This window comes from Macrobrachium nipponense, chromosome 22, assembly GCF_015104395.2.
Source record: "Macrobrachium nipponense isolate FS-2020 chromosome 22, ASM1510439v2, whole genome shotgun sequence".
In the NCBI taxonomy this organism is placed as follows: domain Eukaryota; kingdom Metazoa; phylum Arthropoda; class Malacostraca; order Decapoda; family Palaemonidae; genus Macrobrachium; species Macrobrachium nipponense.
In genome coordinates, this window is record NC_087213.1 from 30,405,385 (window position 1) to 30,421,408 (window position 16,024).

The 16,024-nt window shown below is 34.9% G+C and overlaps 1 protein-coding gene across 7 annotated transcripts in view; it reads left to right on the plus strand.

Moving 5' to 3' along the window:
* The first annotated feature begins 314 nt into the window (after window positions 1-314).
* Window positions 315-16,024, plus strand: part of LOC135198569 (polyhomeotic-proximal chromatin protein-like) — a 97,144-nt gene continuing 81,434 nt past the window's right edge. For 4 of the 7 annotated variants that reach the window (XM_064226278.1, XM_064226276.1, XM_064226281.1 and 1 more), the window contains exon 1: window positions 316-493. The gene's annotated coding sequence lies outside the window, so the exon portion shown is untranslated. Of the gene's footprint in view, window positions 494-16,024 lie in introns of all 7 variants that reach the window. The other 3 variants (XM_064226280.1, XM_064226282.1, XM_064226279.1) reach the window with 1 other exon arrangement.

A 16,024-nucleotide genomic window follows, 5' to 3' on the forward strand; every position in this document is an offset into this window, starting at 1 on the left:
CTACTACATAGACCAACAATTAAACAAATGGTTGTTAAACTCATTCTCCTGTACTCTATGATCTAAGGTCCTAAACCGATATTCTTAGTCTAGAAAGCTCTCATTGAATTTCATTACCGAGTCCATATCAGCTTGGACAAAGTTCAGAGCGTGGGAAGATGCTCCGCCCATTCCCTGACGTCATGGGATTGGTAGCTATGTATTCGTTCACGAACGACAGCTGAACACTATCTCGCCTCTCATTGGTCGAAGCTATTACAAATAGACCAATCGCGGCCAAGGGGCTGTGCGCGTAAGATGAAGGGAATTTCGCCCGTGTGACTGTTCGCCAGTTTCTTTCTGCGTGTCGAGAAACGCTCTACAAAGCATTTTACTCGGGATTTTACGTATAAAAAAGGTGTAAACTGTTATACAACGATGTTAAGGAGGAATTACGTATCAGCATAATTACTGGAAACTATACGTGACGTCTTCTTAAGAAGAGAAAGTTCAGGTAATTATCAAAAGGTTTAATTTTCAGGTTTCTTCGACGTGGCCGGGCGAGTCCATTCCCACTTTACAGGGGAGGCTATGCGGCTCTCTCTCTGGTGGTGCTTCGTCACCTTCCTTCCTACACACGAGACGTCGTGTCCCTCTGTCTGTTAAAAGGCGTACTAAAAGACCGTCGCCAGATTCCTTCGGGTTTATTGCATTTCTCTGTTGGTGCTCTCGAACGCATCCATCAACTTGCTCAGATTAAGAACACGTTCTGCTGCACTTTTTACTTAGAAGTAATATTATCCGCCGTGCTATGGCCTTTCACGACGGCCTTTGCCTGGTCGTTTCGTACGTTGATAAATTCTTAACGCTAAAGTTTCGAAGGAAAAATTAATTGAAGAGTTTAGCCGCTGACCTTCCCATGACACTTCTTCGCGCACTCGGGTAGTTTTTATTTTATTTTTATTTTATTTTATATACCAATGACTTTTATGGAGTTATATATATATATATATATATATATATATATATATATATATATATATATAACTCCAAATTTGAAAATGTACTTTCACCGAAAAAATAGCTCACTGCGAAAACTAATACTATCGATCCATAGTATCATAACCCACTGAAAATAATACAGGTCTGCGTCAGTCTAACTATCTTGCTGGTGCTAAGACAGTTTATTACATATGCATACATATATAATATAGTTATATATATATATATATATATATATATATATATATATATATATATATATATATAGGGGGTATGTATGTATATAATAAAACTGTCTTAGCACCAGCAAGATAGTTAGACTGACGCAGACCTGTATTATTTTCAGTGGGTTATGATACTATGGATCGATAGTATTAGTTTTCGCAGTGAGCTATTTTTTCGGTGAAAGTACATTTTCAAATTTCGCATTATGCCCATCATATGGTTATTTCTGTTCTTGTAAGTTTTTTTTTTTTATTCAATATAAATTTTTCTTGAGTGTAGAACGCGTTTTTAATTATATATTATAGGTCTAACGATGTCATTAATATTTTTTCATCTTGAAAAATGTTACCGGTTTGAAGGATTGCCTTTTCCACGGTACATATCTGTCGTTGTACTCTTCAGGATGTGTTTATATATTTTCACACATATACATGAACAAACAAAAATGTATACATTATGTACATTATGTATATATATATATATATATATATATATATATATATATATATACACACACGTATATGTCACATTAGCGATGCCATGTAGTAACAAAAAAACTCCTGGTGTGTATTTTTTTTATTTTTTTATTTTTTTTTTTGCTGTTTTTGGCATTTGGAATGATATACACATTTATCATTCAAGATTGAGGACTTACGTCGGAGTTGTCAATGTTTATGTGAATGATTCGTGTTTTGTATATTACTTATTCATCTACTCTTGACAATACAAATATAATAGTATATTGCAGACTTAGGCTTAGTTTGTGTTGTTAAATATCTTAATTGTATTTTTAGATTCGTGAAGTGTATATTCTGTTAATATATTTTACAAATAGTACAGACATTCTATTTTCTTCTTGGGGGTGGGTGGTCCGAAGGGCTGTTTGCCATCCGGTTTCAGGATTGTTTTTTTTTTTTGGGGGGGGGGGGTGGATGGGAAGATCCTACCCACTTTATGAAATTAGTCTGTAGCTTGCCAACTTTGCAAACGTATTATGACTTTGTTGTCATCTCAGAGTATTTATTTTTTACTTTCCGTATTGCCTGTTCGTATTAATGGGTTGGTTGATTTGTAACAGCTTTGTTATCGTTTTTTTTTTTTTTTTTCTTCTTTTTATATAGTTTTGTATCCACATCTGTCAGATTTAATTTTTTTTTATCGCAGTTGGTGTACGTTGCTTCAAAACTGTGGATTTCTGGTGAAAAAATGTTATGTTGTTCGTACCATAATGAAGTTCCTTGGATACACAATTCTGCAGACAGCAGTGGAGCCTTGCGCACTTTTTACTGCTTGTCACTTCACAGAATGCCACTGACATATTAACAGTAAATTCTTCCTTTCGCTGATTTTAGAATACTACCTTTCCCTTTCCGTTCCCTTCTTTCGCTTCCAACAGACGACCTGCTCATTTGCAGATACTACTTGGCCTTGCTTCTGTTTCAAAAATATATATGAATGAATCCTTCTCCCGGGCCTACACGAGTTAAAGAATAGGACAGAGCGATGTTCTTATACGTGTTCATATTAATTGCAACAATATTAATGGTAATAATGGCCATCTTTTGGGAACAATGAACAGCATTAACATCGTTTCCGCAGACTTGATATATAGGCCTATGCTGATAGTGCTTCATTGCAGAAGAATATATTTCGACAGAAAGAAAGAAAAATCTCGGGCATCCAACTCTGTCTTTCCAGTGAAGAAGAGAGGCGAGATTAGGGTTCAAGTTCCGTGGGTGTGGGCATAGCCTGAAGAGAAAGGGGTGGGTGGCCTGGGCAGCGGATGCACTCATGCTTTGGTCAATGGCCTTGGAAACTCCCCATGGGTACTGGCGGTGTTGGGGGGGGAGGGGGGGAGGAGGAGTGAAGGGAGGTCATTGTTTTGATGTTCTGCTGTTACCAGAAAGCCTAATTTTTCTTTATGTTAATTTGTTTTACTGTATTTGTGCAGTCTATTTTTCTTGTTTTGTGTAGTGAATTTTTTTATAGATAATTTTATTAGTCTATATATCTACTGTAGTTTTCATCTTTTGTTCTGATATACTTGTTCGTAGTGCAGTATTTAGAACAAAAAACTTATTTTCATTTAACAATAATAATAAAGTTAATTTTTTTTTACGGGTGCTTTCTTTCAAGTTGGCAAATAATTAGCCTACGTTTATTATAAATCTGAGATTTAGGTATATTTCTGGCAATTTTAACCCCTTTTTTGGTCATAACAGCTTGACTCTTTAACTGATCCTAGTATCTGTTAGTCACTTCATGTGATTAGCTTACGTTTGTTGGGACCATGGGTGGTTCCCCGCCTACTTTCTTCTTGGCCGATAGATGGGCACCACGGTCTGCTGGGTTGATGAAAGAATGCTGGCTATATATACAATGTGTGCGTAAAGTTTGGTTACAGCAGATGTGCCACAGGAAAACAAACCCTGGATGGATATCCTAACCGGTTCGTTTGTTTTTGTTATATATATATGTGTGTGTGTGTTTGTATATATATATATATATACATATATATGTGTGTGTATGTGTATATATATATATTATATATATAATATATATATATACAATGTGCACACAGTTTTCGTGAGCGTATACACAAATTCGAGGAGCTCAGGTTAGGCAGCTCTCAACTGTGCAGCTGAATATGACACCTGAAATGATACATCAACCTCAAATGACATCACAGATATTCCCTGTAATTAGCCAAAACTTACGTGTAAATACTCTCGCAGATGGGACACTTTCCCAAATGACAGTCTGCAGCCCACTGGGGTAGTGTGACACCCTTCACTCTCCTCGTCCTAAAGTATCTGTAACATGGTCCCAGATTTCTCAAGATTTCTTATTTTGTTTCTCACGGTTCAGCTCAAGTTATGTGACTTTGAAAATAGCTACTTTGTATATGTATAAGCAAGCTTAAGCCTAATATAAATCTCTACTGTTTATTGGGTTTGGGTAGAAAAAATTTCATTGCATTCAGTATTGTTTTTGGTTTCGATACAATAGGCCTTATTTGCTGTTGTGATTATTCATTCAAGTAGTTTTTATTGACGTTGAAAGGGAGTAGCCGTAGAAAGAAGTTGGGAAGTCTAGGCCTACTAAACAATAGTTCCTTTGATTTTATTATATCCAAGAAACGTTTTTGCATTCATTAGCATTTTTATATCATTTGTTCTCTTGAAAGTTCTGCCAAATGCATTATGAACAGGGCGTGAGCAATATTTCTTAGGTGTAAATGTCAAAATTCCTGTAAGCGTTGACGTCGTTTAAAGTTCGCTTGTCATACATAAAGCATAAGACATTTCTGCGTTTGTTTGTTATGGATAGCAGCAATCATGTGTGTGTGTATATATATATTATATATATATATATCATAAAATACAGTATGTGTATGTCTATATAGAATTATGAATAAATAAATATACATACACACACACACACACACACACACACACATATATATATATATATATGCATGTGTTATATTTTTATATATGCCTATGTGCATTTTATTCCACCTTGCATAGCCGTCCATGTCTTTCATACCTATCGTTTCCGTTTTGTGTCGTAAATAAATAGTTGCACATTACTTATGAATAATGTAATAGTTTTTATTTTATTGTTAACTTCCAGTTGGCATCCCTATGTGGTTTGAAGGTAAATGTATGAAAAAAAAAAAACAATCTCTTTCATAGATGATAGTTTTTGTATTGCATATCTTTTATCGGAAATTTGAGCAGGGTTTGGAAAATAGTGGAACTTTGGGCTTATTATAACCGTTGTCGGCAAAAAAACGTTCTGTCAAAGAGGAAAAATATTGAATGATAATTTCTATGGACTACCTAAATGTTATTAGTCAGCTGCAACCCGGGCTGGATAAGCAGAACTCTGCAATTCCAAGGAATCCAATAAAGAAAGCAGCCCAGCTCGGAAAAGGGAAAGAAGGAAAGGAGTAAAAAAGGGTATGTATGGTAAATAAGAAAATTAATATAAGAGCAACTGAACTGAAATGAGGCTGATGTGACGATACTCTCAATTAAAGAATTTACATCCAGTTTGTATTTCAGAAGTCTCAATGATCCAACCATTTAATTGACTAAAACCATCTCATAATTTGGTCACAGGTGACACCGAATGAAAGGTTTGGCTTTTACTGGGTGTTAGATCCGGAACGTCAGCAGCCGGCAGTGCAGTGAAAAGAAATTAATAAATAATGCTGGTTTGAAATATACCACTCTTTAAATAAACACATGTGTATGTATGTATATATATATATAATATAGATATATATATATATATATATATATATATAATATATATATATTCCACGAAGGAAAGTGGAACGATGGAGTGTACCACTTTCCTGCGTGGATTTTGCCTTCATTATATATTCATCACCGTTCCAATACGTTTTACATATTTTTAGGGGTGATTTAATTATACATAATACATGTGTATGTATGTATAAGATATATATATATATATATATATATATATATATATACTATATATAGAGCTAGTATATTATATGTAAAATTAAACATACTATTCTTTCTTTATATATATGAGTAATACACATACATTCATGCATACAAATTCATATACGAAAGACAAAACGAAAATACACAGATTAGGGTAATATTATATAATGATTCTTTATTGCTTGAGAAATTCCTCCTTGTTTTCCAAAAGCAAAATATGTATCGAGAATTTCTTTGATAGCTTTTTACGGGAACTAAACGGTGTAATGGAATCCAGATTTCTATTACATTTACGCAGTGGAGAATTACGAACAAAGACTCACAAAGTATTGTTACTCGTTTGTTTATATTGCAGGTGCGAAAATTGTGTATGCTCCTAGCATCAGTGTTTTAGATATGACAATTTTGAAAAGACAGAAGTTTACATATTAAAAATACTTAACGCGAAGAGACTATTTGGCCTATGAGGTAGGCCTAGGTTAATTATATACTTCAAGTTGTGAATACAATCCTTTTATTTAGATGAAATATTTAGGCTTTTTGGGAGTAAGGTTGTACAAATCTTTACAGTAAGGTTGTACAAATCCTAATTGCAGTACTGTAGATTTTATGGAGGAAATTCCAGTAGTGTTGTAAATGCCAATTCTCTCTCTCTCTCTCTCTCTCTCTCTCTCTCTCTCTCTCTCTCTCTCTCTCTCTATCGCTCTCTCTCTCTCTCTGTGGTTAGTTTTTAAGTTATCGCGTGGGTTTCACATTATGCTAAGTTTAAAAAAAAAAAAAAATGGCGGTTGTTATGTAGACGTATAGGACTAGGACTTTCGTGGAAAAACTGAATCTGTAGCTTATTTGATCATTGATGAAACATGTAAATGTTATAGTAAACTGGTAGATAGACGGCGCTTTCCACCTTTCGTACAACTTTGCTTTGGTAATTTCGATTTTGCCTTTTGCTACGTCCCTTGGGATTTTTACTTGATTCCAATTGTTGATTAAATTGAATAAAGAATTATGAAAAAGGCCAAGCAATGGACATATGAGGTCATTCAGCGTTGAAACGGAAATTGGCAGTAAAAGGGTTGAAAGGTGTAACCGGAGGAAAACTTCGCACTTGGAATCAGTTGTTAGGAGAGGGTGGAAAGTACGATGAATGAAACAGAATATGAAAAGAGGTACAGTAAAAAGAAAGAAGGCACACTTTGAAGAGCCTTTAAGTAATGCCTACAGTGCACGACATAAGGTGCACTGATGACACTACTCCCTTACGGGGTATAATCCAGTTCAGACTTACCAGAACGCTGCTCTTGAAAACTTGAACGTAACCTTTGGTAGCGAACTAAAGTAATTTTAATTACGGCATTTTGAATCTTCCCTACATATTGACCTCCTCCCCCCGAGTTTTAAACCCGGTACGTAGGTATCCACCTTTGCGGAGTGTTTAGTACAAGCCCGTTGGGGATGACTTAATTATCATGAAAATAATGACCCCAAGAAAAATTAGTCTTAGAAAACGACCTACGAAAACCCTTTTGGGGTCACTCTATTAAAGAGGAAGGATTTTTATTGTGCATAAAGTCATTTTTTTTCAGTTATTGGTAATTTACAATGTATTTGGTTATGACTATGTTAGAACAAAACTTACTTTACCGTTAGATATTGCATTGTCGTTGTAGTAATTTTTTTTTTAATTGGTCTAAGAGCCTTTAATGTTATCGTAATTAGGTAATTGCATTTTCAAGAAATTTTGATATAATAATATATGTTTATATTATATACATATATATAGTTTCTTGCCACGATGTATTTTAGGATATTTTTTATTTATGTAATTTTGGCATATGGAGAATATCGTATTAGAATCGGATGTGTGGGGCACTGAAACGTTAATTTTTTTCTAAAGTTCTATAGCATTAGGCATTAATTTTTTCACAAAAAAACTGATAACTTGCAGCAAACGCCCATTAAATCACGCTAAAATCTGGGAAACAGTATTCACGTGAAATTAAAAAAGTGTTTTGCTTTCTATGAGTAATAAGTTGTTCAATTAAATCCTTTTCTTCCGGTCAACCAATCTCACTTTAGACATTACATCTTCATTTCAGATGTTTAAATATACATGTATCACATATCTAATGTTACGGCTTGATGTGTCCGACTGACGTGGAGCTTTTCTATAGGAAAGACTAGGGAAAAAATTTCGCCCATAAGATTAAACTTTTAATCATAAAAAATTAGACCGATATTGCTTGGCGGCGTGAAATTGCGATGTAAATTTCGAAAATAATTGAGCCTTTGGTGATTAGTTTTACACCAGACGAAAATAAGTCTTTTCATAGGGGGTTGGAATTGTGGTTGGAAAAAAAATTATATATATATATATATATATATATATATATATATATATATGTAATATATATATATATATATGTATATATATATATATATATATATATATATATAATTTTTTTTGAACAACTTATTACTCATAGAAAGCAAAAAAATACCTGTGATAACTAAAAAAAAAATACTCGATAGTTGACAAACCATTCTACGGTATTTACACTACAAGTGAGTCTCAGGTTTCTTCTATGTTATATATATATATATATATATATATATATATATATATATATGTGTGTGTGTGTATATATATATATATATATATATATATATATATATATATTTGATAGTATATATATAGATATATACTATATATATATATATATATATATATATATAATATATATAACATAGAAGAAACCTGAGAGTCACTTGTAGTGTAATACCGTAAGAATTGGTTTGTCCAAACCTATCGAGTTTTTTTTTTTTTTTTTTTAGTTATCACAGAGGTTGGCGAAGTTGTTTCCATTAAGGCTTTATTTCTGTTGTCATGTAGCTTCTCTGTTACGTCCAGACTTGATTTGCATTCTAAAGGTGCCAGGAACGAAGTTAATGTGGAAATTCTCCAAGAAGGTAGTGTTACAGAACCCAGAGCGAAGCCCAACAGATGTTGCGAACCTCAGTAGTTGGAAGGCGCTCCTCGCACGCTGGCTAATACGATGTGCCGAGTTTTAAGAAAAGTTAACTTGGAAGGACCATTTTTTGGTCGGACTTTGTGAACATTAAAGTAGTATATGAGTATTTAATTGAACCACTCACAAAGATTAACTCCTTGAAGCCTGGGAAGCGAATTGGGGCGGTATTTTATACCGTATGTAGGGAGATTTGGCAGGTGGTGCTCTGTAGGTCTGGTAATCATGCCTCTGTGAAGGGACCATCGCTTGAAATACATACCATATTGGATGGTGGATCTGCATTGGTGAAACAGGCACTTTAATTCTGTAACTCTTTTAGAAGTATGATTTGGGTCAGACACTATTGAGACGCTAAGTTTAAAAAAATGTGTAGAATGTTTACAGTGCATCAGCAGCGGACGTTATATCGAGGTCTTGTGAGGAACAACGCTGTGCTGCCGCCCTCACTTCGTCCTGTACTGTGGTGGTTGGTGTCCTCACTTTGGTCGATGACCTTTACAGATCGTAGCTCAGTAACACTGTGCTTGGTCTCCTTTCATTGCTCCTCTGATGCGAGACATCTCAATCAGTTTGTTGACGTTTGAACTAAATTAATTGCAACAACTCCAGCTAATGGAAATGCGCTATATTTTTGTCTCGACAGGTCTTGCTGGTGGTGTATGGCAAGTATCTTGGTTGTCCCGAGTCTCCCATGTGTTTACCAAGTGAACGAGTGGCGGCGGGCTTCTTCCTCCTTCTTTCTCCTCCCTCCACTGCTCCTCCAGACATACCTCCTACTCCAAGTTCTCCCGATTCCCCTGAATCCCCTCCCTCACTTGCTCGCGTTCATAGTGCTTTGATTTCGTGGGTCTGTTTTCGTAGTTCCATCTTTCAAGGTTCTCCCTTCTGAAAGCTGTCATGGTTAAATCTCTCTCTCTCTCTCTCTCTCTCTCTCTCTCTCTCTCTCTCTCTCTCTCTCTCTTCAGATAACATTTGACAAGTCTAAGCCATAGTCCGAAGTTTATTGATGAGGACTATTTGACTTTCTTATACTGGAGGAGTTCAGATATCCGCAAGCATAAAGAACTTTGTACTTCATCTCAAATAAATAAGGGAGGTGGGAGAAATTCATCTCAAATAAACAAGGGGGTGGAGGGAATTCGTCTGCGGTGACTATAGTGTTTTATTTTGCCATTGCATGCCAACGCCAAAATTTTTCTTCACATTAGGTTTTAAAAAAATGATTGGTTGAGCACGTTCATTTATTGAATTATTGGGCCAGTTTGAAGATTTTCAGAGTCAACGAAGCAAGACCTTGGCCCACACTAAACGACTACACTTTTAAGTTATCTTTCATGAATCATAAACAAGTTTTTCCCCACTTCGTAAGAATAAGAGTAGCTTTATTGTTGCCCAGTCACGTCCAGAGAAGCAGCTGCCTTCCACCGGCATTGTTTTCTAGAGAGCGCTCTGTCCGGTGGAGCTCAGTGAGATACGGGATACCATGGTAACTAAATTATGAATGTTACCTTTTCGGGTGCTTTTCAACTCCCCACTGTAGACAAGTGCCCCCAAAAATGCCAGAGAATTAACATTTCGGGAATCTATTAAGGCACATGAGGTTCGCGACCCTGAAATACAACGGCTCTTTTGTTGTAAATTTGATTGTTGGGGAGAAAAAGGGACTTTTATTTTATTTAGTACTAGACTATAATAACAATCTGTATATGCAAGAAATGCACACGGATATGAATTTTGAGTTTAAATATAAAGAGTATATTCTTGCAGCCCAGAATTAAACGGAAACAAGGTATTTGTTTCCATTACTGTCAGTTTTTTAGATGGCGAGCTTAATAGGAAGAAACATTAAGGACACTACCCCATATCATCTTCCTTAAGGTTTTCTCTTTTATTTTAAACCGTAAGTGTACAGTAACTACATTATTTTTAGAATTACTTATTTTCACAATAGCCTATAAATTTATTTTTAGGAAATTTTACAATTGACTTTCATATACCTTAGCATATAGTTATTTCACATTTTCAGTGTGTTCTTTAGTAAAAATTGTATACATTTTACTCTATAAAGTTTCAAACGAGGTCACGCGTCTATAAAGTTTCAAACGAGGTCACGCGAAGGTTTGCCATTCTGTTTTCTTTTACACAAAAAGAAAATTAGGATCTTCCGTTAATAGTCCCGAAGAACGTCCTTACCACACTCCTGCTAGAAAAAAAGAAAAAAAAAATCAGATAACAGAACCATTGCAGTGTTTTCTTGTTTTGTCGTTTCGAATTCTATAGTGCGTTTACTTTTCTAAGATCGCTCTGGTGGGGTCAGGTAGAAAAGGCAGTATTCATATCTAAGGGTATGTCAGTCCCATTAAATGTTTCCCGCAGATATAATCCTTCTTAGGAGGATTCGCTTAGACCTTGAGAGTCGAGGGAAAGGTTTTGCTTCTTCCATGTTAACTTTTGTTTTATACTTTTATTTTCATTCCCGATTCTATTTACCTATTCCTTCTTTCTCTTTCTATAATTATAGATGCGCTGAATGGCCTGTTGGCTCCGGTGTTTGGACTTAGGACATAATTTCATAAGTCAATAGATCTATTATGCCCTTAGAAAAGACAACCACTCATTCCTTCTTTGCATAACATTTTTACCAAAATCATCCAAGTCAGTCACAGGACTCACTTTCTCTTTTCTTTTTTGAAACACTGGAGATTCCACTATATTTCCCGTCTCTTGCTTCCTTGTTATGTCTATGAATAGTCAATTCCGACACTTTTGTTGCTTCAGATGTTCTCTGGATAGCCTTCGAAACATCAGTTACAGGACCTTCATGATGTTTTTTTTTTTTTTTTAAATGAAGTATTTTCGGAAATTATAGAATATTTCCCTGGTCTCAGATGGTGGATGAAGGCGTTTGCGAATCACTTGGGTTGGGCTGTCCATTCATACTTATCAAAGTGGGTGATCGAGAGTATCCTTTAATGATATTGACCATGACCTTTTAAATCCTCTTAAAAATCATAGGTCCCCTAAACTCAGAGGTCCCCTAAACTCAGATCTGGCATCGCCGGGGAAAAAATATGCCATATCTTCATTTTCTTTAATGAAACAGGTTTTAACGAAGAATATACGAAATAAGATATATTCAACATATCTGATGGAAACAAAAAACCACATTTCAAGAAATTAAAACTATTTCAATAGACTCCATGATAATAATATGATTACCATAACATGAAAATTGGCAACGTATGATATCTGTACAAGCCACACCACAGCGATCTTAGGAAAGTAAAGGCACTGTAGAGTTAGATTAACCCAATGGCCTTGGATTAACCACATGTGCAAGTTTACCTTCAAAGCACCATCGAATTCGCCCTCAGAAATTAAGAATGAGTTACTTGCTCCTTTCCACCTGTCTTCCAAGACTTCTTGTGTATATATCCAAAAGAGGCCTTGTGCCAACAAGGGCTCTTGCTACGGACCTGCGTCCTTATTCTCCCTTCTCCACTTTGAGACTAGGCTAAGCTGTCTGAAAACATTCTGTGCTTCCATGTGTGCTATTATGTATTTTCCTTAATTTTGACCGCATAGTCATAGCACTTCGTTATTCTTCTGTTTATCCCTTCTGACCACACATCTTTCACATCAACAGTTTTTTGCGTAATCACATTCAGCTTTTAGTCATCCTTGTCTGTGAATCGCTTGTAGGCCTATTTGAGAAAGAAATCAGAACGAAAGGGAGAAGCGGAGTTTGGGAGACTGCTTGAATTTATTATGTTTCACTCATCCATTTTCCCTTCCTTCATGGTTTCAATTATTAAGTTGTTCGCAGTGAATATAGGATATGTGTGTTTGTAGTATGTATATGTTAGTACATTTTATATATATATATATATATATATATATATATAATATATATATATATATATATATATATATTATATATACATATATATATACATATATAATGTATTTATATATGTACATTATATGTATATATATGATATATATATATATATATATATAATATATATATGTATATATATACATAATGTATTATATATGTACATTATATATATGTGTGTGTGTGTGTGAAACGTAGAAACAGTTCTTAAATTAGATATGCTAGACACGTCAACAAGCTCGAATTCAGAGCGATTTAGCTCAAAGAAATGAGAGAAAACTGCTCCAGGCGTGAAATAAAATAGTATGTGTATTTGGCTTGCCATTATAAACGTTGATTAGAGCTTTCGGCCTCTTGGAATGTTCACGGTCTTTTAAAGGGAAAGCCAGATTAAATGATTAATTTGTTAATTATGAAACGAAGTTTAATATTCTTATGAATTATTTATCAAGAGTGTGTAGTAAGAATAACTGTAAGTGGGGTTAACTGACAGCTTTATTTACATCATTGTATGCATCTATTTGCTTATTCTAAATATTTATTTACAGTTGGACTGGACATCCTTGCTATAGGAAGTTGTACACGTTCATTCACTAATAAAGGTGCTGCTGGATGAAGCATTTTCTTCTGAAAGTGATTAACACACAAAATAAATTTTTGGCATAACGTGCAAATAATGAAGAAAAAAATTATAATTCGTTTATGAATGAAAATCTTCATTCAGAATCTGTTTATGCACTAAATGTAACCGAATGAAAAAGCGAAACAGAATCTAACCTTTCTACACATTCTCCATAAGTGTTTAGTGCCATCATGCAACCAACGCGGTGCACTGTAGGCATTACTTAACGCTCTTTGCCGCGTCCCTTCGGCCCTTACATGGAACTCCTTGCATTCCTTTTACTGCACCTTCTTTCGTATCTTTCTTCCATCTTTCCTTCCACCCACACCTAACAGTTGTTTCATAGTGCAGCCGCTGCGAGGTTTCCCTCCCGTCACACCTTTGTAATATTTTTACTCTCAGTTTCCCTTTCAGTGCTGAATGATCTTATAGGTCCCAGTGCTTGGCTTTTGGCCTGGATTTATTCCAGTGTCATTCTACACGAGAGTGGGAAGGTTATTGCCAAACTTATTCTGGGGAATAACAAAAAGCAAAACAAAAAAGCTACCATATGAGTTTCGGGGTTAGACCATTCTAAGAAGCCTTGATACCGGCCAAGATGTCTGTAGAAAGTTTGGAAAGAAAGTTTACATGCTGGTTACATAAAGAAAATGTATCCTTGGGAAGTATCAGTTCTCGGTATTATTAAAAGCCTTGGATTGAAAATACGTAGAATAGGTGATCATGTAAGTTGTAGCAGAACTTTATTTGATAAACACGCTCAGTTGTATGTCATTCATGTAAGAGAGAGAGAAAGAGAGGAAATGTCTTAAACCCTTGAGATGGGTACGTGCCAGATGATCACACTCCCTTTCCCTTCTTGTGTTTTGAGATAGGATGGTCTCTCTTCAATTGAGGAAGACTCTCTCTCTCTCTCTCTCTCTCTCTCTCTCTCTCTCTCTCTCTCTCTCTCTCAAAAAATTACTTGGCTGGATATCTCATGTTTTTCTGTTATACACTTTCTATCAGTAAATTAGAATGGAAAGATATAAGACAGAAGGACAGCATTAAATGTCATACTATCGTATATCGCAAGGATATCTGTTGATATTCTTAAGAATTTTTCTTTGGATTACCGCAGTTTTGCTGCACAGGGAGTTGTAGTTCATTTAATTTTCACGATGAAACACTTGTGGTTGGAACTTCCTCGTTCCCTGATCTAATTTGTCGTCATAACGGTTTAGTTTTACTTCCAAGTTTTTTTTTGAGTTACATAAAATATGAAGCATATGGGAAAGTTTTGCTGAAAAATTATTACCATTACTTTTCATTCGAGTGGCTGTTGGTTGTCTTAAGCACTTTTTGGTTTGGTAAATACTAAAATTAGAAATCACACAGTTGTATATAATTTTTGAGGGGTCTTTCTTTTCGACGTTAGTCCACAACTGTTTTCACTCTCAGAACTTTTAATACTTTAACACAATGCTAATGTGTTTCGATGTTCAAGACTGATATAGTGCCATTTGATTTGTACCAGCCCTGACGATAAAAGATAGAGTTTGTTCTGAAATCATTAGTTTTTATGATTTAAAGTTTTTTTATATACAGTTGCTTCATTTTGTTTATCAGACTTAACGTTTTATATATATATATATATATATATATATATATATATATATATATATATATATATGTGTGTGTGTGTGTGTGTGTGTATATATATATAGGTGTGTATATATATATATTATATATATATATATATATATATATATATTATATATATATATATATATATATATTATATCAGTGTTAATGTATTGATCGGCAAACATGGGCTCTAAGAGGAAAGAGGAAGTAAAATATCGCTGCCAGAGAGACTGGAAAATGGCGAAATAAGAAGAGCCAGCTTAGTAAAGATTACAGAGGTGATAAAAGAAGCACGATTTGAACTGGTATGGGCATGTGTGGAGGAGGGAGTGAAGAGGGCTTGGGGAGAACCTGTTAGAGGAAGGGAGATCGAAAGGGAGACAGAGAATTAGATAGCGAAATAAAGTGAACGAAGATAGGGAGAGAAGAGGTTTGGTGGAGGATGATGGCTTTGATTGAAGGCGCATCAGGCAACCGACCCCTTAATGTAAGGATAACGGGCGGGAAGAAGAATATAATTATATATATATATATATATATATATATATATATATATATATATATATATATATATATATATATATATTGAGAGAGAGAGAAAGGTATTAAAATATTGGAAATTATCATATGATAAGTTTGGATGTGTACAATACAACCCCACCGCAAGTGTTTGGGTGGCCTTATTCGAGGGAAAAAATACCTTCAGTAAAGAGGGAAAAAGAAGATAGTGTTAGTTAACCACTATCTTCTTTTTCCCTCTTTACATCCTTCGTAATTGTGTTATCTTTGAACATGTGTTTTTAATTGTAGTTTTATCATATCTGCTGCGCTGAAATGCAGTACTCGTAATCAAGTTCTTAAAGCAACAAACATGGTCTGTCTGTTATGTAATGTTTTGACCAATTATTGATATTTTCCCTCGTTTGAAAGACGAAAGGGAAAATTTGTAGTTACGTCTGTCACTTCTTTTGGTATGATTGTTGTATTAGGGAAACGGATGATTTTCTTGTAAACCGCCGTTGTCGTTTGTTTAAGTTCGAATAAAATTTACTCTCTCTCTCTCTCTCTCTCTCTCTCTCTCTCTCTCTCTCTCTCTCTCTCTCTCTCTCTCTCTCTCTCTAAGATAAATTGCAAATTCTTGAACTGAAAACAGATT